The sequence below is a fragment of the Lissotriton vulgaris genome, chromosome 11 (genome assembly GCF_964263255.1).
Source record: "Lissotriton vulgaris chromosome 11, aLisVul1.2, whole genome shotgun sequence".
NCBI classification, from domain to species: domain Eukaryota; kingdom Metazoa; phylum Chordata; class Amphibia; order Caudata; family Salamandridae; genus Lissotriton; species Lissotriton vulgaris.
In genome coordinates this window covers 1,027,327,177-1,027,354,877 of record NC_141699.1, presented here as the reverse complement: position 1 = coordinate 1,027,354,877, position 27,701 = coordinate 1,027,327,177, and positions in this window count along the sequence as shown.

Sequence of the window (27,701 nt, the reverse complement as noted above, 5' to 3'; positions counted from 1 at the left end):
GAGACCCCGTTGGTGAAAAGAAAAATGCCCTTTGCTTGTTCTTTCTCTCATTATACATCCTCGCATCCAGCATAATTGTGGAGAGCAATTAACAGCCATTAAAACCCAGAACAGTGGGCAGTAACCCTTACCTGTGTAGTAACAAACTACTCAGCAATGTTAGCGAAATATTTGTTCTGGATGGACGGGATCTATGCTCCTGATGTAAAAAATGTACTTTTGTGTTGGAAGTATTTTTAGGACACATTGAGAATTATATCCCAAATATTATTTTTTTTTATATTCAATTTTATTGATTTTAATTGAACAAGTGAAATGGTACAGCACATTTTAGCAAAACAATTGAACAATAAAATACTTTTATGTCCACAGGGTTTTGAAGTACATTGCAATCCATATTCCTATGAGATCTCATACAGATTAGTTAGAGAAAATGAGGCAGAAAATTTCATTACCAGATCTGTCCTAACAATTTGCCCCAAATATTGCAGTTTTTTGGCGGGCATCCCCTGGCTTCGTAAAGAGGCTTTTCCTGTGGTGCACACCAGTCCACCCTCCTGCGCCACTTAGTTATACTAGAGGGGGGGTTGGTTTTTTCCATGCGGCCGCGATGTCCCTCTTGGCCACCATCATTGCAGTACCCAGGAATAGTTTATCTACTCTAGATCCGTCCAACCCATCCATGACCCCAAGGAGTATGTTCAGGGAGTTGTGTGGAACCTCCCAACCCAAGACTTCAGTAAGTTCAGTTTCTAGTGTTTCCGCTGGTTCTTGGCCACAGCGTGTACAGGATGGATTTGGTCGCAGGCCTGCTCTGTAGAGGCGATCTTGAGTGAGGTAGGCGGTGTGGAGATAAAATAGTTGGACAATGCGGAGCTTGGCTAAGGTAGTAATGGTTTTGGGTGCCATCAAGGCATCTCTTCAGTCTTCCTCCTCAAAGGAGCCCAACCAGTTCTCCTGTTGACATCTGAGCCGGTCTAGTGTGGTTGGGTTGTTATCAGTTAAGGAACAATATATTTGTGATACCCCTCCCTTACCCAGGTTTCCCATTATAGTCTGCACTTCTGTGTGCTATATTCTGAGAGTGTCGTGCCGCTTGGTAAATACGTGTTGAGGGTGTGGCATAGTTGCAAATACTTGTAGAATTGCGATGGGTGGAGGGAATAGTGGGTATGCAGGCCTTGGAATGTGCGTATGTGGTCGCCAGCCCATATGTCTCCAAGCTGTGAAATACCAATCAGGTCCCATGCCCGGAACCCCTCCATCTCTCCCACTTCTTTAAGCCAGGTGCCCTGCCATAGAGGTGTTTGTTGGTTTAGTTTATTCGCCCACTGGGAAGCACGCCAAGCCAGCAGAACTGTGCGTGTCACCACAGTCAGAGTCTTGGGTATTGGTCCCCCGTACATCATTGCTTAGATTTTGGGAAGTCCCAGTTCACTCAGCTCGACCCTGTATGCTGGATCCGATCAGCCCCATTGAACAAATCATGCAGAGTGAGTAGGCGGGTTGCTAGATAACATAAGTATAGACTAGTCATGCCCATGCCCCTGTCGAAAGGTGGGATCTGGCAGTAGGACAGAGCCATTTGCAGTCTCCTCCAGCTCCAGGGGAATTTGGTAGCAAGACTGTCTAGTTCCCTGAACCAGGTCTGAGGAATATGAAACGTGGTAGTTTGGATAATATATAAGAATCAGGGGAGAATCATCATCTTAAAAAGGGCGACCCTCCCTATGGGGTTAAGCGGCAAGGTTTACCACTTCCGGAGATCGTCTTTGGCCCTCCTGATTAATGGGGTGATGTTGAGCGGCCATGCTAATTAGGGTAGTAACGTGACCCAGATATTTAAACGATTGCAGCCTGATGGGTATAGTTGACTGCCAGTCGAAACAGTCCCTTGACAGATGAAGAGGGACCAAGGTTGACTTAGCTGAATTCAGATGCAGACCTGAGAAATATTCAAAGGAGCATAGTATTTGGAGGCACCTAGGTCCAAATTGGGCAGGCTCCGCGAGGAAAAGCACTACGTCATCTGCATATAAAGCAATCTTGTCCTCGTGGGAGCCTTGCCACTTCCATCCCTTAATCTGTTCATCAAATCGAATGAGATAGGCCAGGGGCTCTATCGCCAGGGTGAAAAGGAGGGGCGAGAGGGGGCACCCCTGTCTCGTGCCTCTTCCAATCGGGAACATCTCTGAGAGCGCTCCATTGATGAGCACCCGTGCTTGGGTCTAGAATACAAGACCCTAGCTAAGCAGCGGAAGTGTTGACCCAAGCCCATTTCGACTAACACGTCCTCCAGATAGTGCCAGCCAACCGCATTGAAGACTTTTTCTAAGTCGATTAGGAAGAGTGCTAGGTAGGGGGCTAGTGACTAGCGGTTCGCTAGGACCAGATGGAGACATTGGTGGTAATGTCTTGTACCTCGTGCTGGCATGAAGCCACACTGGTCTGGGTGGATCAGTTTGTTGAGGCATGGTCTTAGACATTGAGCCCGGATTATGGCTTATATTTTGACCTCCATATTAATGACAGAGATTGGTCGGTAGTCTGCGCAGTTTGGTGAGGGTGGCTGAGTTTTGGGAATGACAACTATAGTAGCCGCATCGGTTTCTGGTGGGAATGATCTCACCTCAGAGGCCTTAGCAAATACATCAGGGCGGTGAGGGAAAAGTATTTCCCGACATGCTGCATAGTATTCCTGTGGAAAGCCGTCGGGCCTGGTGTTTTCCCTGCTGCTATTCGAGATATGGCCTTGTTTATTTCTCCATGTGTGATGGGGAGATCAATTCTGGCTGATTCAACCAAACTGAGGCGGGGAAGGTGGAGACCCTCCAGGTTGATCAGTTCGGAGAGAGAGATCTCAGGTCTTTGGGCAGAGTAGAGTCTGGAATAGTAGTCGGCAAAAGTTTGGAACACCGCAGGGGGAGGGAAGTGGGTGAGTCCTCTCTAGGCGGGTCGCCTGGGCCTCGAGGAGGGTAATCTGGCTATCTTGGGCGGACGTTTGAGTCTGAGTTGGCCTTTAGCAATGCAGTGGATGGTGGCTTTACCCTCTTCCTAGAGAGTATCTGGGGAGGGAACGGAGCTTTGTTTGGTGAGGCAGTACTGGCAAAGCTCCACTTGAATTGCCTTTTTGAAGTCTTTATCTTGAGGGAACCAAGCATTCATCCTCCACCTAGGGTGGAGTGTGTCAGAAGCAGAGGTGAGTGATCTGAGATGCCTCGATGGAGGATAATGATCTCTCTGATCTTTTGGCATTCAGGGGCCGGCATGAAGATCATGTCTATTTGTGCATGTGTGTGGTGCGCCGCAGAAGTGTGAGTGTACTGCCTGCCTCGGGGGTTCCATGTCCTCCAGACATCGCAAATGCCCAAAGTGTTTGCCCAGTTTACCAGATGTTTGGCTTGTAGTGTCCTAGTGGTGGAGGGTATACCTGTGGTGTCGAGGTCTGGCTTCATGACCGCGTTAAAGTCACCCACTATTACTGTCTCACCCAGGGGCAGGGAAGCAATGATGTCGCTGGTTCGCCTCAGGGTTAGTGTGATCTTCGTAGGAGGAGTGTATATGGACATTAGGCTGAGGACATTCCCTCCCAGCGTTCCGGTCAAGGCCACAAAGCCTCCTTGAGGATCGTTGGTGACATGAGTAAGCACAAAGGGGAGATTGCGTTTCAGGAGAATTGCCACCCCGCGTGAACCCTACTCAGAGCCCGAGTGTCAAACCCTGTCCTATATGTTTCTTGTGGGGAAGCAACAGGGGTTACCCATGAGGTGGGTCTCCTGGAGCAAGAGTATATCAGAAGCATGTCTTTGGGTGTACCGCAGGGCTGCAGTCCGCTTGACTCTGTCGAGCAGACCATTTACATTCCATGACAGTACTCGGAGAGGGTCTCCGTTATTTAACATCTGTGTCATGTTTCGCTTGGATGGACCTGGAGTCCTTAGGGCCCAGTCTGGTAGAGGGACTGGTCAGGATACCATCTGACTGTGGGTAGCGTCTCGTTTGCTGTTGTGTGGGCTATGTATGTGTCTATCGTGGTGTAAGGATAGAGTGCTGCAAGGACAAAACAATACAATCAAACAAGAACTTAGGACAAAGGTCCCAACCCCCCCCCACCTTATGCTTCAAGAATGGAAGCATCTGTTGCCCCGGTAAATTCCAAAGTTAACAGGCCAAACTAGAATGCTTAGCTTCGGAGTTGCGTGGAGGAATCCTCCTTTAGTCAGGATATCTTTGATGCATCAGCAGAGTCATCTGAAAGTTATGTTGTGATGTGACTGTATGTCTCTAATTCACCCTAGGGGTGTATTCAGCTTACATGGTTACTGGTTGGGTCGGTCATCCCAGGAGTACCGGACTGCGAGAGAGGTCTGAGGCAGTAGATTCAATGCTCAGATTCTTAGTAGGGGTGTCTCCGGGGGTCTGACCGATCTAAGGACCTGGTCTCTGGGCGGTACCAGTGGGTGAGCCAGACATGGCTCTGCGGGTGTATCTGCCCCTGCGGGAGTGTGTGCGGCTTCTGCTTGTCTTTGGCGATGTTGCAGGGCCCCGGCCCGGGCCCTGGAGGGTGGAACTGTAGCACTGGGTTGGAGGGGACTCTCCTTGGTCAACCAGGTCCAGGTCGATTCTGGGGTGTCGAAAAAGAGGGTTTTGTCCTGAAACACTATCAGGAGGTGATTTTGTGTTACTGTCAAATGTCAACTAGAAGTACTTACACCCAGGATAGATATCTTCAGGGTCAGACTGGCCTAAAGGGTAATCAGGCAGTGCCAGATGGGCTGGTCTGACAGGTCAATGCGTGGGTTGGTTTTTAGCAGTTTGTGGGACTCTTTTATGGCCAGGTGAGCAAGTTTTTACTTTTGGTTTCTCTGATATTACCACAAGCATTGACTGCAGCAAACACAAACGCATGCAGTCTCACATACATTGCAAAATAACCATACAGTGTGTCTTTACAAGTTCAAAACTGGCCTGATTTGCAAATGTGGGCCACTCTGTTATCTATCTTGCTCGTTAATGGGGGCCACTTTTATTTTGGTCCCCGGGCAATTTTTTTGTCCCAGTCTGACTCTCGATACCGTACCACCGGTGATAACACAGGATTGTTTCCTGCCGGAGGAAAAGTCTCAGCAGAGCTTTCAGTAATTCTTATATTCTTTTATATATTATTATATATATTATATTATATTCTTCAGTAATTCTTATAAGATAATTATAAGTTTGAACCCATATTCATTTCGAATACTTACTGCAGTAGCACTGTCATTTTTTTGCTACCAATTTTCTGAACTCTCCTGGTTTTCGAAATAATTCTATTTTCGGAAACAGTCAGGGAATTTTTCATGATTGATTGAAGCATCGGTGTGCAGACATTTTCTACTAATATATTTATCAGTTCAGTTCAATACTCTTTATTTCAGCGTTACGCCAAAAAAGAGATAGACAGGTAACATAATTAAAATAATAGATGATTTAGATCATATTAAGTTTCCAGTAGATTTAACCTTTTAAAAAAAACATGAAAAGAATGAAATTAGTATGTTCAGAAAGACTTTACTCATTTATATTTCGGTAAATTTGAGGAGATATTTTTAAAATAGCAATGTTAATAAAGTGAAGCGTGTCCACTCAGCCTCTTTGTGTCCCTTTGAAGATGCAGATAATTGGTCCTGTGGTACCTGCTGGTACAGTGTGGCTGTAAACTTGTGGGTGTGATTGTGAACACAGATAAGAAGGCTGCTCACGCTTTCACCTTGTTTGCACTTCTGTGCATTGGAGCCAATGTTGCAAACTGCAGTGTGTTTATGACATCTAAAGGTGCTTATCAAGAGAAGGTTTATAGTCGTCCCTACATAAACGTCAGTCTTTGCCTAGGTTTCACCTACCGCTTGGCATGGATGGACTTTAATGCTTTTTATTCTGATAAGCACAAAGAAGGGTGCGATAAGTATCATCTATGACAACTTCTTCACTGATAATGGGGAATAACATGCAGATTCTGGCGCTTACTGGGTGTGATAACACTTGCATGACTTATAATGCTGGCCCCTGTGCAAACAGGTGCTTGCAGAGGGGCCAGACAACCTCAGGCCTCTTGGAATGAGGGCCTGTGCCACTTTAATTGGAAAAGTCAAATCTGGTGACAAAATTGCAGACGATCCTGCTATTCTACAATGAAAATCTTTTGTCTTCTGTAAACCATTACATTTACTGAGAAACCAATAAAATAGCGATAAATTACAAATTCACAACCTTAATTTATGACATTAGGTTAATATTCAAATCCCCGATTTCCATAAAAATCACACAACATGTCTTTTGGCGTACAGAATAGATAAAATAACATTTTAAAAATACTCAACTAAATGGCTTCAACCTTAAAGAATACCTGCATTGCTCCAAATGTAAAACTGTCACGTAATAAATGATTTTTTTGTCCTCATTTGCCTGGCTTGCTTCTAGCTGAAACCTCCAAGCTTCCCCTCTGTCGCTGTAGTCTGCCTTTAGAGGAAGCCTTCGAGGACACAGCTTATGGAAAGGGGGGTTACCACGCGTTGCAACATCACATGCGTTGTAACGCATGTGATGTAATTGCAACGCGTGGTAAAAACCGCGTTGAAATGGCTGTTTCCCAGGGATGTATGACATTACAACGCATGCTTTTACCACGCATGCCTTTACAACGCGGTTTAACATCGCAAACCTTTACAATGCATAGCGCTTAGAGGTGCTGGATAGTGAAAAGTTTAATTTACTATTCCAACATCAGTCCCCGTGGACACTAGGGAAGGTGTTGGATAGTAAATTAAACTTATTCCCTATCCTAGAGCGCCCCCCAGCGCAATGCGTTGTAATGGTTTGCGTTGTAAATACCGCGTTGCGTTGTAAAGGCACTGCTTGGTAAAAGTTTTGTTGTAAAGGTTATTCACCGTTTCCCAGTCTTGACTACCATGCCGTGTCCCCAAACCGCTGTAACCATAGGACCAAATTGAAGAAAAGACCATCTAAATCCCTTCTTAATTGAACTCGAAAATTATCCTCCATCACTCATTTCCAGCCAAATAGTCAAGGGGAGCCATAACTTAGCAACTTTTAAGAGGGAGTACGGCTTGAATCCATCCTATGAACATATAATACTGAGTCAAGCCACTCTGCTTCTGAGGGGGCATAGACTGGATCCAATACTTTCCGATCTGTCTTCTTCCAACAACATTAAATGGAATACTAATTTGTTGCCATAACCCAAAGGGTCTCCAGCTTCTGGTGACTTCCCAAAAATGATCATTCTGGGCTTACCTAGATTTGAGTATGCTAGAGGTCGTTCAGAAACTTACAAACGTTCTTCCAGAAATCCTGAATATTACAGCAAAGTACAAACATATGGACATCTTTAGCGTTCTTTAGGCCACATTTCTTGCAATATGGCTCACTAGGACCCTCCCATTTTGGTAGCCTCTTTGGTGACCAGTAGACTCTGTGGAGGGAAAAAAGATTGTTCCTTCTGAGATATCAACAAGAGTGTAAGACACGCACCGCGTTTAATCATAGGTTGTCCTCTGTCGCGTGCAGCTGGGGCTTCGCTTTCTGTTCCATCAAGCGTTTAAGAATAATCTATAAAGCAAATCCTGTTAGGGTTTGTCCCCCATTGCACAGCGTATATAGAACCCGATGAGGGTAATAGAAAAAGTAAACCAATTCAACTTTCAGTTCATTGTGTTCTTTACTTCATTTTGTTTCTTATGTCCAAATTATCAATCATTTGTACATTCCAATTCAATTATGATTCCGTTAGTTTGGATATCCCAAAGCATTTAAACATAGATCCCTATGCATTTCGTGCTATCCATAAGCACTTCATCAGGGGAAATCTCTGTAACAAAAATTAACAGATCTGATTATGAGGAAAAATCCTCTGTATTCTATTTTAATTAGCATTTATCAGTATTCCAACATTAAATCTAGAATAAACAGCGATGATAATGGGTAAAGATGATGGTTAAGGGTCTAGTTGATCATATTCTATCTTGCAAACAGATTGCCATTATTCAGTTAACAGTTTTTTCAAAACATGCTCAATTAACCGTATTCTTTAGTGGGAGAACAAATAATAATCAGTGCTCAAGAGTGTTAAAGCACTCTTGCCAAAAATAAAACATCGTGAATCTAGCTGAAGCGTGCAACATATTTTCTAGTCATATTACACATCCAAATCGTCTTCATGTGTAAAGTTACTGTTCACGGTTACATTTAAAGGCGTGTGCAGATGTTTTAGAGCTTGCGTGTCAATTGCGCGGTGTTCCCAACAGATAAAAAACAGTCTGAATATCATATCGTTGTGTGCGGATAAATGATGGCGAAATTAATAATGTAAAACCCCAGATTCATATTCTATAGGTCTTAAAATAGACGCCATAGCGGTCACAGTTCGAGAAATGTACTTACTCGGTCTGTTAAAGTATATGTCAGCAACTTCGCCCGATGTGGTTAATGTGAAGTTGTGTGTGGTTCTGTTAATAAAGTTAGAAATCTGCGTTCAACGGCGGAGTGTTGAAAATAAATGACAGACTTGTTTCTATCTAAGATTGGCGCCATCTTGTATTGGGGAAAATGTGTGAAGTGAAACAGAAAAGGGTTGTGAATTGGGAGAATGGGAGAATTTCCTTATTCTAGTGTCTGTAGTGTGTAAAAATACTGTCTTAGGACTAAACAATATACATCCATATCCAAGATTGTGTATATAAATAAGCTAGCATGTGAACATTTACAAGTGTTAATGAACATTAGATCACATCATCACTGAAGTGAGCCTGTGAAATACTGAATTATATGATGTTTATAAGTAACATAAAAATTCCATCCTGTCATTCAAACCAGTGGGTTGCATCGTGCACAGGAAAAAAATCCAAAAGTTTTCCCTCTGTAGTAGTTTGTTCTTCATGCTCATTCCTTCTGTGTTCACAACGTTTTCCAATACCATAAATTGTAGCTGTGCTATGTTGTGTCTCTTTTCAACAAAGTGCGCAGCCACTGTGGATTTCATATTTGATGTCCTGATATTGCTCTTATGTTCGAGAATTCTTGTTCTGAATTTACGTTCTGAATGGCCCAACATAGATCCTTCTGAGATATGCCATTTTACCCACCATATATAATAAACTGAAAGATACTTGCCATAACTGGTTGAGACTTGTATTCTGCATTATTTCCACCCACAAAGAGTTAGGTGTACTTTGCCCTTCCTCTGAGATATCCATGATTAACCCATACCAGATTGCCACCATCTTCTTCCAGTGTGGGCTTTTGATCAAGTGCTCCTCCAAATTGTTGGTGCCAGCTTTGTGTCCTACCATGGCTTGATTCCAGCTTTGTAGCTAGATAAATTTAAACATGGACATCATCTTATTGGTTACATGCTGAAACTGCTCCTATGAACACAGCTTCCCCTCTTGAAGGATCTGGCCACATCCAATAATGCCTGCTGCCCTTAAATTCACAGCCAGCCTGTCTTTCAAACATTCCAGGGCACCCAGGGAGTCCCATATTGGGACGTACCTACTGTAGTATGACAGGTTTGTTACTCGCCAAATCTGGGCCCACAATCAGACCGCCGCCTAAAAACACTTATAGCCTTACATTTTTGAAGTACCCATATTCACCAAATTTATACATAAACTTGGACCTACCACCCTCCACTTCCTTTAGCCATGCCTCGCACAGCTGGCCACCCCCTCACCCACCCTTCTCAGACGACAGAAATGTAAAGTTTTTTTTATTGAAAAGCCCATGCATATAATTGAAAATCTGGCAGAGTGATGCCCCCGTTATCATATGTCCTTCAAAACTTTCTTCTTGCAATTCTTCTGCCCTTAGAGGCCTATATAAATGAGTGAATAGCCTCCTACACGCTCATAAGTTAGGGGGTCATTAGGATGTAGAGCGGGCGGCAATCTGCCCTACATCCGTCCCTGCCCACCACCCATGTACCAGGTTTAATATGGTGGCGGTGTCTGCTAGACACCGCCAGCCATATTAGAATGGGGGAGGAAACATGGCTTTCCGTGGCGGCATTGCCGCCACAAAAAGACAGGCGGAGTTTCCTTACGGGGGCCCGTTGCGGACCCCCTGGGACTCTGGTGGGTGGGTGGTGCACATGGGGGTACCTATTGTACCCCCCTAAATTTTCATGGACATGGTGACAGGCACCTCACGGTGCCTGTCACCTTGTGCATTCCCAGCATTGTGGCGGGTGGTGCTGTGGAGCACCGCCCGCCACAATGCTGGAAATGGGGATGGGGGATGCCGGTGCCGGTGGCGGTGGCATCCTAATCGTGGGGGCGGGACTGCCGCACCACAGGCGGTCGGTCCCAGTGTTTACTATATCTAAGAGAATGGACCCTTTTAATACTGGTATTCCCCCAACTGGGTCACATGACAATTATTGACAATATTGTTGTTTCTGCCTCACTGGGAGGGTCCTCACTCTGTTTTAAGATCTTACATAATGAATATATCGATCATAACCCCTTGACACTAATGTTTAAGAGGGTGGTTAACCAATTGAAGCACCTTGTTGATCTGTAGGCTCATTATCCTTAACTTATCAGGGGACACGTCTACATTGGTCGCAGGTAGACTCTAAGGTTTTTAATTATTCTCTTTTTAAATCTCGACAAAAGGAGATTCAAACCTGCCTAGAGCCATTAGCATCCAATGTAGAGATTATTAATTCATTCATTGCCATCACGCAGTCCACTGCTAGCTTATTGCCAGCCTCTGTAGTCTAATCCATCCCCGACTATCCAAAATGGTTTGACAATAAGTGTTCTCAGGCCCTTCATCTCCTAAAGAGTGCTCGAAAGAGACCCCCAGGGACAGAGATAGGGTGATTGATTGTCGCACCAAATACAAGGTAGTCCTCAAGGACCGGAGATGAACACTACAGGGGCAGGTATGGGAAGAATTAACCCAAGCAAGTGAGCAGCTGGATAGCTCTTTATTTTCACAAGTAATAAACAGACCCTGTTTCTCTGAGCCACTGAAGCCTGCCTTATGTCAACACATCACTCGGAAGAATGGATTGTCCATTATGAAGGGGTATATAATTTTGGACAATGAACGGGATTTGCCCATGAGATAGGGTTAGCCCAGGTGGACATTCCCATAATTTTCACCTCGGATGAAATGCGGGTGGGCATTGAGGGACTGGCCCGTAGCAAGGCCCCCTTCCTGATGGGGTTCACCCGGATCTTTTCCGGGATAATACTGATGTATGAGTCACGGTTTTGACGAGGGTGTTAAATGCTTCAGAAAAGAATAGGTTGTCACTGTCGTGGTCTACTGCCACAATCGTGCCGATCTTTAAGAAGGGGGATAAGAATAATCCTCACTATTATCGCCCTATCTCTTTCATTGACTCTTCAATCAAAGTCCTGGGGAGGGTCTAACTTAATGGCTTTCTGATTGGGCCGAGTCGAATAACATCATTAATGATGCGCAGTACGGCTTTCGAGTGGGAAATGCAACCACGGAGCAATGTTTGATTCTTTATTTAATAATTGCCAAATATACTATTGCTCAATCTGGCGCCCTCTTTTTTGGGTTTCATGGAACTCACTGCAGCTTTTTGACTGAGTGAACCGCAATAAACTATGGGCCCAACTCGATTCCCTAGGGGTTGAGCCCACCATTGTAAATCTACTAAAGATCCTCCATGCCCACACTACAGCTACGGTTAGATACTCACAGGGAGAAGGATCCACTGATAATTTTAATTATACCAGGGGGTACACAGGGGTGCATTTTAGCCCCTTTTTTATTTACCATATATATTATTGGCCAAGAGGCGGCCTTGACTTCTTTGCAGATAGACTCTCCCCAAGTGGATAAGAAAGCAATTCCAGTTCTTTCATATGCTGGCGACGCTGTGTTGGTGACACGCACAGCAAGGGTCCTACAGGCCCTCATTGATGGATTTGTTGCCTTTATGAGTAGGTTGGAGTTGTCAACCAACTTTACAAAGTTGTACGTTTGGGAATTTGGCCCTCGAAGACCAGCTCTAAGACATTCAAAGCAGGTGTTCATACTCTAACCAAGGTCCAGGCTTTCCATTATTTGGGAATTTTATTCAATGAAAAATTGAACTGAAAACAGTTGCTAGAGGGGAAGGTTGGCGATATGAACAAATCCATGGGAGCCATTGCTAGCTATGCGCATAGACCAGGTCCTGGACCTCCGGTGTGATCATAAAGCTTTATCAGTCCTTCAGTATATCCAAGGCTCTGTACGGAAGTGAGGTTTGGCGCTAAATTGCACCAGCAAACTCCAGATCGCAGAGAATAAGTTTCTGAAACATATACTGAAGGTTCTTCAGTGACTCCCTCATTTTCTGTGCATGAGGAACTAGGATTAAATTACATAGCGGACATGGTAGCAGTAAAACTCTTGACCCGTTAGGTGAAACTCTGTTCTAATAATGAGCTGGCTCTTAACCGTCTCAGATTGTTTATCATTAGACCACATGCTAAAAATCACCTGGTTACGTTATATTAAAGAGATGTTTCTAACTCTGGGCAGGGCAAACATTTTCTTAAAGCCTGACTCAGTGAAACCACAGGATCTGAGTATAGTGAAGGATCTATTTTTTAAACATACAACCACCTCCCTCAAAAATACTGAGCTTATTAAGTCAGCGGTGATAGGGCACACTCTTCTAAAATCAGTACAGGGCATGGAGAAGTACCTATGCATTTTAAGAAATGCCTATGATAGATTTTTAATAACTCATTTTAGATTTAACCAGCTCCACTATCTTTTAGCTCTGCCGGCTGGTTTTGTTTTACACGATAAGTTGAAAGGTCCCTGTGGCTGCGACAATAGATCTCCACAGTATACCTTACATTTTGTACTTTTATGTAAATATTTTTCTCACCCCAAGAGAATGTATCTTAAACCCCATTTAAAAACTATGCTTTTTTAGACAAGCCCGGGTTGCCTTGATGTATCTGCAGCTGCTGCCTAATGATTATAAGATCTTTGCAGTTATTAATTTCTTAAGAGCAGTACTCAGATCTAGAAATACTAGATGTGTTATTGGGTGAATGGGTTCTGCGTTTTTTGCACATTGCCTAGATTGTTAATCAGCTGTACTGATGAACGTGTTCCAAGCCTTGTCTCTGTTTTTATTATTGTATCTTTTATGGCTGTGAATACCGCCGAATAAATTATTATCATTAGTATAAATAAGTCTATTCTACAATGAAGTTTTTGCAGCAATGTGCTCTTAAAATGGCGGAGTATCATATTAAAAAGAGAATAACATTTCGGAAGTATTGACATTTTTATCAAATTAGCACTCCCAAGTATCGTTAATGGAAGATAGGACCAACTAAGCAATAGCATGTTTGTTTCTACCATTGTTTTATGGAAGTTTGCTCTGCCAGGTTTTCTAAGAAGCAACATACCTTTTTGGCCAAATATTTTAGTTCCTTCTTGATCAACCTGTAGCTGTCATCTATATACCACACCATAACCTCTGTCTTGGAAGAGTTGGCCTCATACCCAACCACATTCCCAAAGTTTATTATCATGTGGTCTAGACTTTCCAAAGTGGGAGCTAAATCTTGCATATATACCATTACATCATCCACATACACGGAAATTTTCTTCGACCATGTACCATATGCAAAGGGTATAATCCCCTGTTCCACCCTAATCTTTTTGGCAAAGGGCTCAATATATAAATTAAAAAGCAAGGGGGAAAGGAGCCAGTCCTGTCTGGTCCTTCTTGTTATCTTAAAGCTTGGTGTAGGGTTACCATTCAGCAAACTTTGCTGAAGGCGCCCTATTAATGACCCGTATGGCCCTACAGAACTTAGTACCCATATTTTAATGGCCCAGAAGGGTGTACAGATACTGCCAATTCACCCAATCAAATGCCATAATGGCGTCAAGGGTAATAATCGCCAGTGGTACTTTATTTGCAATTATCAAATCAATAGTCCCTATTAACTTGTGGCTTAAGTGATGCATAAATCTCCCTTTCACAAAACCATTTTGATCTTCTGCTATCAGCCATACGATTACATCACTCAGCCTGTTAGCCAAAATACTGGCAAAGAGCTCATAGTCACAATTCAGAAGTGAAATTGGTCACAAGACATTGGATCTTCTCCTGGTTTTAAAATTAATATAACCACTGCTTTCTCCCAAGATTGTAGGCTCGAAGCTCCTTCCTCCCAAATTTCTGCAAAGAGCTGGGTCATTACCTGGCATATTATATCACTCAATATTGACAAAAATTCATTAGGAGGTTCATCTGAGCCAGCCGCCTCCCCTCTCTTACTTTTAATAATCATCAACAGTACCTCACTTTGAGTTATCTCCTCATCAAAGGTTCCCTTTTTCCACTGAAAATTTCCCAACGTCCTGACCTTCCAGCCAATCATTGACCTAATCCTCTGACACGTTCAAATTCTTTATATATAGAGTTTCCAAAAATTCGACAAAGACTTGCTCCACCTCCAGTGCTTCTACTAGTCTGTTCCACATTTTCCTACATTTTATTATCCGTATCTAATTTCTTGCCAATTCTGTCTTAATTTTCCACGTCAGGAGTCTCCCCACATTCTCACTATACTCAAAGTGTACTAATTTGCTGGCTTCCCAACGTGCCCAGACTCTTTCCTCCAGAATGGCAGTCAGTCTAAATTTCTGCACCTGAATTTCTTTCAGTCTCCTCTCAATAGAATCATCATCATCTGCTTGCTCCCAGCACTTTTTTTCTAACCCCACAATCTCATGCTCCAAGTCTTTGACTAGTCAAGTCAAGTCAAGTCATAACATTTATATAGCGCACTACATACCCAGAGGGTTTCAAGGCGCTTAGGAAGGGGAGGTGGATTATTTGTCAAATATCCACGTTTTAAGCTGCTTTCTGAACGCTAGGTGATTCTGGGTGAGGCGAAGGTAAGCGGGGAGTGAGTTCCATGTTTTGGCAGCCAGGTATGAGAAGGATCTGCCTCCCATGGTGGTCTTGTTGATGCGAGGTACAGTGGCGAAGGCTTGGCCGGAAGAGCGAAGTTGGCGGGAGGGGGTGTAGAAGGATAGTCGATAGTTGAGGCAATCTGGTCCGATGTCGTAGAGTGATTTGTGTGCGTGGGTAAGCAGTCGGAAAGTGATCCTCTTATTGACGGGTAGCCAGTGGAGGTCTTTAAGGTGACCAGAGATGTGTTCGTTGCGTGGGATGTCTAATATGAGCCTGGCTGAGGCGTTTTGGATTCGTTGTAGTTTCTTCTGGAGTTTAGCGGTGGTACCTGCGTAGAGGGTGTTTCCGTAGTCCAGTCGGCTCGTGACCAGAGCGTGGGTGACTGTTTTCCTTGTTTCGGAGGGGATCCAGCGAAATGTTTTTCTGAGCATGCGAAGAATGTTAAAGCAGGAAGAGGATACGGCGCTGACTTGTCTGTTCATTGAGAGTGAAGAATCCAGGATGACGCCAAGGTTCCGTGCGTGGTCTGTCGGGATGGGTGCATTTCCGAGGGCTTCCGGCCACCAGGAGTCGTCCCATGCAGAGGGGGATTTACCTAAGATGAGGACTTCTGTTTTGTCTGAGTTCAGTTTCAGACGGCTTTGTTTCATCCATTCGGCGACTTCTTTCATTCCTTCGTGTAGGTTAGTTTTAGCGGTGCTGGGGTCCTTGGTGAGAGATAGGATCAGTTGAGTGTCATCCGCGTAAGAGATGATGTTGAGGTTGTGTTGGCGGGCGATGGCCGCGAGGGGGCTCATGTATACGTTGAAGAGGGTGGGACTGAGTGAGGATCCTTGTGGTACGCCGCAGATGATTTCAGAGGCCTCGGACTTGAATGGTGGGAGGCGGACTCTCTGGGTTCTTCCGGTGAGGAACGAGGTGATCCATTCCAGTGCCTTTCCTTGGATTCCGATGTTTCTGAGGCGTTGTAAAAGGGTGCTGTGGCAGACTGTGTCGAAGGCTGCAGAGAGGTCGAGGAGGATGAGGGCGACTGTGTCTCCATTGTCCAGTAGAGTTCGAATGTCGTCTGTTGCTGCGATGAGGGCGGTCTCAGTGCTGTGTTTGGCTCGGAAGCCAGATTGTGAGGGGTCGAGTGATTTGTTGGCTTCGAGGAAGGCGGCGAGCTGGTTGTTGACAGCTTTCTCGATGACTTTGGCCGGGAATGGAAGAAGCGAGATGGGACTACATTCCTTTATTGCTTAGTCTTTGAACAGAAAGACTAATCAAAACATCCTATAAATAAGCTTTTAAAGCATCCCATACTATATGCGTAGTCACTTATGTACTATTACTTTAAAAAAATGCAACTGTCCTTGTTCTTAAAATATCCATTAATTCCTGATCTTTTAATAGGGAGCGATCTAATGTCCATCTTCTCATATTTTAGAGTCTAATTTTAATTCTAAAGCCACTGCCGCATGATCTGACAAATGAGCGCCTGCTGAACATCTTTAACGTCCTCTCTAAGTGACTTATCTAACAGTATGCAGTTAATTCTAGAACTGTGATTGTATTTCTTATTGTGATAAGTGTTCCCCTTTTCAACACCGGTCTTCTCTCTTCAGATGTCACTTGCCTAATGTAGGTATGCATTTTAGAACATAAAAATGACCAGCTGTTACTTGACCTATCCAGATGGTAATCCATCACCACATTAAAATCCCAAGACATTATAATCAGGTACTGGAATTCGACCAACCCTAGACATATGATTTGTAGAGGCTCTATATCATCTATAATAGGGCCACAGTATCCCACCAACTTATAGATTCTAGCAAATATGTTTGCAGTCGCAATGGCCAGTCTACCCTTCTTATCCACTTTCCAACTTAAAATAGAAACCTTTATCCATTTTTTGGTCACGATGATCCCCCTTTTGTATGACAAGTTTGTCCCATACACACTAGTTGCTGTCCACACTTCTGATTTTTTTAAATGTCTAAGCATTCTGCTTTACTCAAGTGTGATTCTTGAGCATGATAATTTGGGCCAGGGCATCTCTCAAGTATGGAAGAATTTTGACTCTCCTACTCCCATTATTGCCTATCTCCATCTTGCTGTCTGTGGAAACTCACAGGGGTTCAATGAGCACACTGATTGAATAGCAAGCAGTGCTGCACTCACTATTACTTTTCCACTACATTCTGTTTAGGGTAGAATATACACTTTTCTTTCTTCTTTCCCACACACAAAGAGAGAGAGAGTGGCCGATGATAAGCGGGTAAACTGGCGAGTACCAGCCAGTAACCCCTTTGGTGTCGCTACCAAGAGGCACTCTCTCTCCTCCCTCTCACGTTTTTTCGGGTGGAGGGTGGAATTTAGCCTGGACGTTGGTTTTTATAAGAGTAGAGATAGACACATTGTGACAAATCCAAGTAGTGTAAGTTATCCCACTCGAGCGAGTTATGAAATTGAAATAACCCTTGGATTGTCATTCCTGTTAGGAGTAAATGTCATTGAGGTGAGGGCTTTTTGTTGTTTATTATGTTGTGAGTGGGGGGTGGCCTTATCCTGTTTGTTTCCCCCTTTGACTCCTATTGTATTGACGTGGTAACTCACCACCTTGGAGGAATGTCAAAGCAAATGGACATTTTTTATATTGGTTGTCTCCCTCTATGATCCCCACCCGGTGCACCCAAATCCCCCCCCCCCCCCCATTATTTTGATTGGCTTGAGAAGTAGCAAACCCACTTTTAACCTCCGCAACTGATTTCATTAACTGTTCCAAAGAGCAGTCTTGAGACTCAAAATCTGCAAACTTTGGAGGAGGTGAGACAGGATGGGACTTCCCCTCCAGGATGATCATAGGAATATCATGGTTATGTTCTCGTCTAGCTTCTCCTGGTCCAACAGACGAATAACTGGGTATTGGTCTTACTAAGGTAGCAATGTCACATACCATCTCGCCCCTCTAGCCTGCACTCCCTATGGAGTTACCTTCTGCTAGACACTGATACCGATATGAACCAACCGGGATGTGAGGCACTTCCACTGCCCTCATTCTGTGGTATTGACACTGCTCTTCCAATGTATCCTTGAGCCTTTTATCCATTACAGAGGTTATCTCCTCAAACCTTGAGACCTCTGTAGATGGAGCTTGAGGAGTATCAGGAGGAAGGTGAACCTTCCCGGATTCCGGGCATTTTCCATGTAATTTGAAATAAGACCTAAGAGAGGGGGTAATCTTCAGAGTCTTAAATGTGGGTGTCCGGATTGTCTTACCGGACCTCTGTGATTGAGGATGTCAGGTCCACCTTGCTGTTCTGTGAGGGGTACAATAACTTATTCCTGCAACTCCAGGGGGTTGTACTTGCCCACCCTCTGGACTTTCGATTTCACTTTTATTGGACCCAACTCTGGCTTTCTTCCCTGAAGGGCTTATTCCTTAGATATATTAGGGTCACCAGCGACCTACCTCACACTCCTCAGTGTGTACCTATATGGCTTATGTGCCTTTTCCCTCATAAGCCAGTCCCCTTCTGTCTTCCTATCTTGCCAGCTTGAGTCTCCCATTCTCTCACCACCTCCTGTCCTCCGTCCATATTTTCAAATCTTTCGGGCAGGTCCTGCTTTTTATTTTGTCATGTGCTGTGCTCCAACCATCCGAACGAGTCTCAAGCAGCGTCTAAGACGTCTAAGGCAGGTTGAGGGAAGCTGCTCTGCCACAGCTGTTCCTCCTCCTCAACACGACCCTTGAAGTGAGCCTAAGGGCTTTCCTCACTTCCTGAGCCACACTCCTCCACGGCACCTCCAGAAGCCTCAAAGTTGTCCATGCCAGTCACACCCTCACCCCAGCTACTCTCTCACCGCGTCAGTCTCTCTTCGAACGTCTTGGTGCCGGGCTCCACACACCACTCACCACCCAAAGGAGCTGCTGGTAAGAAGTACCTCAAAACCTGGTACTCCGCACGACCATAAGATTTATTCCCACCGCTTCGCAAGAGAAACATGCTCCTCTACTCCCGGTGAGCTCGCGGACTGCCACTATCTGGCCGCCATGTTCTCCTCAGGCTCACCCAAAACTGTTACGTAATATTGTGTTAGTGACACAGTGAATGACCATGTTCAGTAGATAAATGCTCCCCACCTGGCTAGTGGTCCCAACCCGAAGGCACAGGCCCATAACTAAGGAATGAATAAGGAAATTACTTTATGATTATGTCCCTTCACCTTGTCACTAGTACTATCGGGGGCTGGGCAGACCACAACAACAAAATGTTCAGCAGTTAACCTGTCACAATGCCTGTTTCAGCAGGTGCTGCAATTTGCAGACAGGCAAGATTTCACACCATCAATCTGGTCCAGATGAAAATCAAGAGGGTTGGGGAAGTAACCCATCCTGCTTTGGGATCTTGGTAGATCTGCAAGCCTCTTCTGAAATCTTTCTTCTGCTGTCTCACATGATAGACTGAGCTAGAACTGTGCACCAACAGGTGGGGCCCTGTGGCTCCATGAAAACTCCATACAGCCCTGACAGTGATGGAGGTAGCTACATATACCCCCCCCCCCTTCTGTGCTTACATGATTTTATCTTTTCTTTCTGCACCTTCTGACATGGAGCACTTTGAACAAATTGCAGGTGAAAGTGTGTCAAAATATAGCTTGGAACCTCATTATGATGTTCAGGAGTTCACTCAACAGAATGGGGAGGGCAGGGAGAAATGTATGGTTAGATAGATTATCCTCCAGAGGAGCGTTACCAAAGGTAAGAATCTTGGTCTTGATGGATTCTTCTAACTGCATATCCCTTGCATTAAAAATAGCTAACATAGCAGTACTTTTCTACAGCAGAGGATCTGCGGAGTAGACTCAGACCAGAAAGTCTTGCAGAGCAGAAGGGACAGAATGGCCTTCTGTTTGGTCCTGGCTTTCAAGACTAGTGTTTTGTCAATGTGTGCATCAGCACCCAAGTCACAGCCTGGCAGATGTCCAGCACCAGCATCCTTCTTGCTACTGCCATCGTAGTGGCCTTGACCATGGTGGAATGAAGCCACATGCCATCAGGGAGTTGATTATTCGCCAGCCAGTAGCAGATTTTGATGCATAGGACTATCCATCTTGACAAGATTCTTTTCAGCAACATCTTCCCCTTCTTTGCTCCCGAGAATCCTACAAAGAGCTGGTCATCCTCATGATGGTCACTTTCGCAATCAATGTAAAGCTCAACGCCCTTTTATCATCGAGTAATTAGAGTGTCTCTTTCTCCTTTGAAGAGTGATGTGAAGTGAAAGAGTTTTAGCAAAGTGATATATGGACCAATGTGAAAAGGTGTCACAACTTTGGGTAAGAAGGCTGCCCAGGTCCTTAGCCTTGACTTCTCCATAAAGAATGTGGTTTGGTGTGGTTGCAACAAGAGCACCTGCAGATCACTAGTGCAGCACGCAGATGGAATGGCAATCAAGAAGACTGGTTAGAGCATCTATAGTCACAGTGAGCAGCTGTGCATAGGCTCCAAAGGTGTGCATTTAAGGAATGTCAATGCTAAGTTCAAGTTTCACTGTGGCATGGCAAACAGCTTTGGGGGAAACATGTGAGTCAGACCTTTGGTTTAAATAGAGATGGCTGATGTAGGAAACTGGGCTTTCGTTGCAGTTACCCCTCCCACTTGTTGACCCCTTTTAGCTGCTAGATGCTGATTTTCAACTCTGACAGTGCACTGGGGCCTGCTAACCAGACCTCAGTACCAGTGCTCCTTCCCCAAAACAAGGTGTTGTTTACTTGTGCTACAGTTGGCTTTGGACATTAGCTCCCTGTAAGCCCCTAGTAAATTGTACCTCAGGTACCTAGGGCATCAGTGCTAAAGAGGGTCTCAAAGGACTGCAGCATATCTTATGCCACCCTAAGGGACCAACACACAAATTTCATGCAGACAGCTATTGCAGGCTACGTGAAATGGTGCAAACCATGAGTTAATTTTTTTTTGTTTTACTTTGTTTTGAGCAAGAAGAAAAGACAGGCAGTACAAATAATTCATACATTGTTTTCTACACTTACAAATCTAAAGAACATGAAATATCGCCCAAAACACTCTGTTAATTCATTAGAATAAAAGCAGCATCAATAATCTTTTAAAGTACAATTATATATTGCTACAGTCCAGCCTGTCACCACAGATGAGTTTCTGACCCCCAAGGAGGTGAGAGTCCTGATCTCAGAGTGCAGAAACAATGCCTGCTCTGGGGAGTGGTGTTACCACCTCCTCTCCCAGGAGGGCTGGTAGAATAGCATTCCAAGGCAGGGAGCTTCAAAGAGCCGCCCACTTTTGGTATGCAAATGCAGCTTCCCTCAAAGGGGAGGGGATACCAGCCCCCCTAACCAGGTTGTAGTCATAGAGGCAACCCACCCTCAGGCTGCTTCCACCCCTAAGTTGGGCTACCTGATGTGGATATGAAATATTAAGTCTACCACCTTGGAGATGGCAGGACTAGGAACTCTGGGACAGAGTTATGCCAACTTCCCACAGGAAATGGTCATACAGGAAGCGTAGTGACTCCAGAGGTAGGTAGCCCATTGGCTACTACACTCCACTCCCTTAACACACCTCTAAATCTAATATTTAAGGGAGCTCCTAGCAACAGGAAATCAGATTCCTGCTGACCTAAAAAGGACACCAAAGAGCCATGAGAAGCAAGGACTGTGGAGATGCAACTGACTTGGCACCAACCCTGCCGGTCTGCCTGCTGCTCCCAACAAACTTGCACCAAAGTTGTCTCGTCCTGCAGCTGCTGTGCCTCAAAAAGCCTGGAAGGACTGCCTGCCGTTAAAAAAAAACCTAGGAACTCCTGGGGAGTTGTGGAGCTGCTTCCCTCCATCCTGCAGGCCCTCCAAAAGAACAATGTGGACTCCAGACTGCCCCAAACCTGTGTTGTCCATGACGTCCTTCTCCAGCCTCCCTTGGATGTCAGGAAGTCTCTCCAGGCCAGAGGGTTCATCAAATGCTCCAAAAGGTTGATGCACAGATGACTCTTCACTGGGGACACCAGGCCTTTTATTTCCGCATCTCCCAGATGATCCTTCCCACTACCCCTGCAGAGACGCATCTGTCACAACCATAAAGTCTAGGGGGGGGGTGACCTGCTGCAGGCTATGTAGGCTCTCGTCTGCCACCATAGAAGATCCTGAGCCATCTTCTGTGAGATGTAGATGGTAGTGGAGCAGCAGCCGTGATGTTGGTCCACTGAAACCTGCGATTCCATGGCTGGGCCTTCTGGCATTTGGGAAGAGGAGGATGCAAGAGGCTAGATGTCCAAGAAGCCTAACAGCTGTGCTCACCAAGACCCAGGATTGAGTCAGAAACATTGCAATCATATCCTGATTGTCTTGGACTTGCTGTGGTGGTGAAATGGTCTTGAATGCCACTGTGACCAGAGGAACCTCAATGAAGGAACTCCTCTGCACAAGGCCCAGATCATGGGATTTCAGCTGAATGATGGAAAACCACAAAAACGTCAGGAGTTGTACCATCATCAGAAGGTGGTTTACAAGTGACTGCAGTAGGCTTACCTTGAGCAGTCGCCAAGATACAGGGTTTCCGACTTGCAAAGGTAGGCAGCGACCATCCCATCACCTTTGTGAATATCTGAAGTGCCTATGCCAGGCTGAAGGGGAACACAGTAAACTCAAAGTGTTCCATGCCCACTGTGAACTACAGATAATGTCAGTGGGACTGCAGGATGGGTATATGAAAATATAAGTCTTGCAATTCCAGGGACACCATCCAGTCTACTTGGTCCAAATACAGAATCTCAGACATGGTGAGCATTTTAAATTGTCTTTCCTCAGAAAGTCCTTCAGTGAATGACTATCCATTTTAAACCTGAGGTTTCCCTCATACTTCCATTGTTATGAGGAGGTAGTCAACTAGCCCACTTTTCTCTTTGAAGGAAGCTTCCACTTGATAGCACCTGCGGGCAGCAGAAGGTCTACTTCGTTAAGCAAGATTACAAATTGGTTGCAGAACTGCACTCCATCTATTAGCTATGGGCATCTGGGAGAGGAGCCCAGATGCTTTGGAGCATATTCATCCGAACACAATGGGGTTTGTGCAGGAAGCTCATATCAGTTGGAGGAAAGTGTCTGCCCTGAAGGATATTGGAGCCTTCCACACACTGGTTGAGAGGAAGTACCTTAAGACGGAGGAGATGCTTGCTGGGACCAAGGATACAGGTTTTGGTAGCCAGTGGAGAAGGCGTGGAGTTTATGCTTCCCAGGGTTGAGACTGAGCTCAATGGCAAGGCGGCCATGATTGATGTTAGGGTAAAGGAAAAGCAAGGAGCTGGATGTGTCTTGGGTTATTATTTCACTGCCCCTGGCTTAGTGCTAGGACCAGAAGCTTTTATGGCATGGACTGGGATACTTCCTGATTTGTAGGGACCAGGACAAGGTAGTTTGTAGGGAAAGGCAGAGTCTGGGAAGGCAATTGCCATGGAGTGGAGGTCATTGCTTCTGCTCCAGAGGGAATGTAATCTTGAGGCTCTTGAAGTGGACTACTTGCTGGAGTTTGGGTTGCATCCAGGGCTTCAGGGTTTGCCTACTGCTGGAGGACCTACCTGGAAAGATTCCTGCATGGTACAAGTGGAGTGCCCTACACTTGTGGGACTTCAGAAGGAAGCCAATAACATGTCAGCTAAGGAGTGGTCGGGAAATACTATGTTGGCTGGGAGGATGGCCTACTCTATAGTGAGCAGATAAATCCTGGTCCAGGAACTAGCAGGAGGCTAGCGGTTCCATTAGTGCACAGGAAGTTCCTGTTTTCATTGGCCAAGAAGTGTCCTTAGCAGGTCACTTGGGGATTTTTAAAAAACAGGATAGTTTGGACTCTCTGTTCCATTGGCCAGGAATGCATAGAGACACAGAGAGGTGTTCTGCAGATCATTTCCTACTTGCCAAATAAGTGGTCATACAGGAGGACTAAGGCCCCATTAGTGCCTCTACCAGTTGTAGGTGCTATATCTGAGCAAGTGAGAATAGACATAGTCAGTGGGATAACAAAACTTGAGGGGGCCCCCCCTGCCTGTTACATCGAGGGGGCCCCCCACACTTCGGACCCATTCAAGCATGCCGCTTGTGCACAGTGCTGGTGGAGGCCCACTGGAGCTTGGGAGCTACTCACATTGCGGGGCTATGGGGGTCTATTGTTACACCACTGGGCACAGTTTGTCCATTCGACCCCACAGTCAGGCAACAAAAATATCTTGGTTGTGGTGGATCATGCCACCAAGTACCCGGAAGCTGTACATCTGAGGAGCATGACTGCAAGTGTGGTAGAATGCGCTCTCGTGGGGATCTTTTGTAGAGTAGGGTTTCCAAGGACAGTAATTTCCGACAGGGGAACCAACTTCATCTCCTCTTACATGAGAGATGTTAGAGCAAGCTGGTGAGACATACCCCTTCTCCACGATGTCCCAACCACAAACCAATTGTTTGTGGAGCGGTTTAACAAGACAATGAAGAGCATGATGGAAACTCTTAAAGAGAATCTAAGGAGGAAGTGGGATTTTCTCCTTCCATGTCTCTTATTTGCCTACGTCGAGATTCTGCAGAAGGGGGTAGGGTTAAGTCACTTTGAGCTTTTGTATGAACGCCCGGTACAGGGTCCACTCACCTTAGAGAAGGGAGGGAAGGAATCTCAGAGTCTCCACAGAAGGATGTGGTTGACTATGGGATTGGCCTCAGGAAGTTAATGGTGCAATACATAAGCCAGGCAGAGGAAAACCTTCAGTCTAGTCAAGCACGGATGAAGGAATGGTGCGACCTGAAAGCTATGCTGACCGGGACTCAGGAAAGTCAGGAGGTGTTGGTGTTAAATCCTATTTGTCCGAGAACTTTGGAGGACGAACAGTGTGAGCCATGAAAGGTAATTCCCAGGGTTTCTGAGGTAAACCACTTTGTAGACACATGTGCCATAAGGGCACTTCAGCTACGCCACATCGCTTGAACACCGGTAACACTGTCGCCGGCAGAGCTAGATAATATGTAAAACAGACTGTGAATAGCCAAGCCCAGACAGAGAAGAACTTCTAAAGTGCATTATCATGCGCTCCCTTGGGGTGGATTGAATCCAGCGCTCCCATAATTGGAAGCTATTTCATTAGGCGTCTAGCAGACATACATACATGTGACTCAGACTGTACACCTCGTATCAAATCTCTACTAAGTTGCTGATAGAACACATTTGATTTGATGTTGCATATTTGCATTTTGTCTGAAATTCGGCACGGACATATAAATCTATACTTCAAGTTGTGTTTGCTACATTTTGCACCTTAGCCCTGAACAAGTCCAGTGTGTTGAACAAAACGCGTTGGCTGTTATCTGTCAGAAATATCTTTAATACAAGAATTTTTAAAACAACTTACCGAATAAAAGAAGATTTGAATACAATTTGGAAACCTCCACTTTTTGGACTGTTTAATAGTTAATTTGGGACGGACATAAACATCTATACTTCAAGTTGTGTTTTCTTCATTTTGCGCCTGGCCCTGAAGAAGTCCAGTGTGTTGGACAAAACACGTTGGCTGTTGGCTGTCAGGTAGATCTTTCATACAAGAATTTTAAACAACTTACAGAATAAAAGAATATTTGTATACAATTTGGAAATCTCTCCTTTTTGGACTTTTTACTTGTTGTCAAAAAAAAAATTCATTTGGTGCACCTTACTGTGCGTTTACATTTGCATAGTCCTCTGTTTGGACTGCACCTTGGCAGCAGGTGCTGATATTGAGTGCACATATTAGGTATATTTCATGTTTGATTATTAGGGGATATACAGGTTAGGTGCAATTTGTACTAGTGGGTCCTCTGTCATGCTTAGGTTTGATAGGGCGAACTCTGGCAGCTGTGACAGTAAGTCCACATCCTTGGTAGAGGGAGGGAGGCAGACAGAAACACAAGGCTTTAAGTGGGTCGGGTCCTGCCGGTGCCTAGCACCGGCAGTTCTAAAAAGCAGGTGCTGAGACTGGGCCCTATCGGAGTCTCCTTTATTGTCCTCCGAGTGTTTAATAAAATCGAGATTTTCTGCCTGGCTGGCTGTGAAAAATCATTTTTTTTTAAACTCTGCAGCAGTATCACCCTTCCCTGCCTGTGAGGTAACTTAAAGAGACTCGTTAAAGCTCTTCCACTGCCTCATCATTTCAGAATTTAAGCATTTTCAATATTATATACAACAAACCCATAGTTATTGCTTATTTATCTTATGCAACTAACAACCATTGGCAAAGCCAATAGTCCTGGCTTGTTATAGGTGTAATGTTACTTGTTGTATTTACATATCTGGATGCAATGACAGAAGCAGCAAATTACCAGTCGGTAGGACACTATGATAAACACAGATTTTTAGCTTACATGTTTTAAGCTGTGCCCTAATTACATTGGCCACGCCACTTTGAGAGACTCCCCAGCTTTTTCATATCACTTAAAGCCCTGCAGTGGCCACATGAAAGCTCAGCTCGTTATGGGCTCGAGGTTCCAACAGGACCTTGAGCTGAGACCCAGCCAGGTTTCAGCCTCGAGCCGGGTTCAAGCTTTCAGTGGCTCGCTCACCTCTAATTGCGAAACACCAGGCTAAAACTCCTAGGGCCTCATTTATGAGGTCGTGCGTCACTTTTACGCCGCCAGTGCGTCACTTTTTGTGACGCACCAGCGGCGTAAAAGATTTGCCTGTTCCACCATATTTAGAAAGTGACGCATCTAGGTAGATGCGTCACTTTGTAAACCCCTGCGCTACATTATACCTACGCCAGGTATAATGTATGCAGGGGGGGCGTTCTGATGCAGGAAAGGGTCATAGAAGTGACGCAGTGAAATCTATAAGATTTCGCTGCGCCACTTCTAGGACACAAATGCGTCAATTTCTTACGCCTGCTGACGCAGGCCTTTTCACATGGGGCTTGCCCCATGTGAAAGGACACATTGCTGGAGTTGCATCACTTTTGTGACACCCTCCAGCGATGCGTCACTTTTGCGCCATACAGATACGTCAGAAATACCGACGTATCTGTAACTCCTTGCACCAAGATGCGTCATACTGTAAATATGACGCATCATTGGTGTTGCAAGGAGGGCGCAGTGAAAAGTGACGCATCACTGTTTTCACGCAACGATGCGTCACTTTTCATAAATGAGGGCCCTACAGTTTAACTATATGCACCAGGCATACCTCACCCCGATTAGAATTCGTAAAAAGTTCCCAGCAGTTTCCGGCGTTTGCCCTACATGCAGTTCAAGGAGGCAACCTTTTATCAAATGGTATGTCAGTGTCCGCTAATAAACTCTTCCTGAGAAGTGGCGGGAAGCAAGATAACCCAGTGTACTGGAAGGCAAAGTCCAGGTGGTCCACGGGTATACCTCAAATGCCTAAAGCCAACAAGATTCCTAATCGATTATTGAACTTAGCACCATTAATCACTGGGAGAAAAGTGTTCCGGTCCCATGGCAATTGATTAAACCTCCATCGGTTTCTTTCTGGTGACGGATTTGAAAAGGTGGGTGCAAGTGGAAGGCACTGTCTTGTACCGCACTAAAGAAAAAAAAATGAAAAACACAAAAATTGTAAAATCAGCAGATCTGTTTCATTGGAAGGTGCTATCGAAGACTGGGGCCCTAATTTCAGATACATTTATATAACTGAACATTCGCAGAGAGGCTTGTACTGTTCTCTATAAGATGTGTCCTAGCACAGATA